This window comes from Etheostoma cragini, chromosome 15 (genome assembly GCF_013103735.1).
Source record: "Etheostoma cragini isolate CJK2018 chromosome 15, CSU_Ecrag_1.0, whole genome shotgun sequence".
Classification (NCBI taxonomy): Eukaryota; Metazoa; Chordata; class Actinopteri; order Perciformes; family Percidae; genus Etheostoma; species Etheostoma cragini.
This window is the reverse complement of record NC_048421.1, coordinates 311,867-313,383: the sequence shown is the minus strand read 5'-3', so window position 1 is coordinate 313,383 and position 1,517 is coordinate 311,867. Positions and strand designations below refer to the sequence as shown.

Genomic DNA, 1,517 nt, shown 5'->3' with positions numbered 1-1,517 from the left:
AATGATTTGTTCCGCGGGACTGTTTATTCCTCTTGCTTTTTGACGGACACCTGTCCTTTTATTATTGTAACCCAACCATGACGATATCGGGACACGTTTACCACCTCGATAGCGCGATAACGTCAATATCGTTACATCCCTATAATGTAGTACTGATGCCCAAGACCAATTTCCCTCAACAACATTGCGTGAAGGTCTGGGACGGTGCCTGGGGATTGTCAGACCAGGATGGTGGAGAGGAACAATGCGGATTCAATCCTGGTCGTGGAAGAGATCAGATATTCACTCTTGGAAGGATCCTGGAAGGAGGGAGTATGCCCAACCAGTCTACATGTGTTTTGGGCATCTGGAGAAGGTGTATGGCCGAGATATGACCAGGAGTATGGGGTGAGGGGGTCTCTTCTCAGCGCCATTCAATCTCTGTATGACCAAAGCAGGAGCTGTGTCCGGGTTCTCGGCAGTGAGTCGGACTCGTTTCTAATGGGTTTTCTGGGGTGGCTGGCATCCGTGAGGAGCTCGGAGAAGAGCCGCTGCTCTTTTGCGACAAAAGGAGCCAGTTGAGGTGGTTCAGGCATCTGGTAAGGATGCCTCCTAGGGCCCTCCCTAGGGAGTTGTTCCAGGCACGTCCAGCTGGGAGGAGGCCTCGGGGAAGACCCAGGACTAGGTGGAGGGACGTCCAGCTGTGAGCAGTCCTTGGGGAAGACCCAGGACTAGGTGGAGGGACGTCCAGCTGGGAGGGGGCCTCGGGGAAGACCCAGGACTAGGTGGAGGGACGTCCAGCTGGGAGGGGGCCCCGGGGAAGACCCAGGACTAGGTGGAGGGACGTCCAGCTGGGAGGGGGCCTCGGGGTAGACCCGGGATTAGGTAGAGGGATTATATCTCCATCCTGGCCTGGTTGGAGATATAATCAGCATCCCCCAGTTGGAGCTGGTTAATGTAATCTGCTTGAGCTGCTCCCCCCTCAACCCGATAACTGGATAAGCAGAGGAAGATGGACGGAGAATCCGGTTTGCCCGAAAAAACAAGAAATTTGACTTTGGTTAATCTTTTTTCTCAAAGTACAACGACGGGTGGACTAGACTCTGTTTCCTGTACTTTCTTTCTACCAGAACCTTACTAGCTAATTAATTAGCCTGAGTTCAAAGCTGGCTATCCATTAACATCAGGGAGTGGCTTGTAACAAAGGGAACAATGTAATGCATCCTCCTTGGATTAATAAAATATGACTTCTTCCTCTTCTAGTGGAGGGGATCCAACAGCCCCTGGGAAGATTGAATCTGCATGCTGGTCCACAACAGAGAGTGGACCCTGTCAGGTATGATACAACAAGAGCTCAAACTCTGCAGGGGCCTCTTATTCTTGTCCTTCAGCTGAAGAACTTCTTGTTTCTGTTGAGAAGAGAGAATAGGCCTGAGTTAGGAAACACATACAGAAGTTTAGGAATCATAAAACTATCATTCATATTGTAGTCCTGTTAGCAGCATGGCTAGAGAAAGTTATATCGGTCCACCGCTTTG

General features: G+C 50.6%; 1 protein-coding gene and 1 long non-coding RNA gene across 2 annotated transcripts in view; both read left to right on the top strand.

Moving 5' to 3' along the window:
• LOC117958237 overlaps nt 1-1,517 on the top strand; it is an 859,617-nt gene that overhangs the window by 617,956 nt on the left and 240,144 nt on the right. The gene's annotated exons all lie outside the window — the stretch shown is intronic.
• LOC117958305 overlaps nt 1-1,517 on the top strand; it is an 8,175-nt gene that overhangs the window by 3,992 nt on the left and 2,666 nt on the right. Inside the window, exon 2 of the long non-coding RNA XR_004659678.1 lies at nt 1,299-1,301. This is a non-coding gene — a long non-coding RNA (uncharacterized LOC117958305). The remainder of the gene's footprint in view (nt 1-1,298; nt 1,302-1,517) is intronic.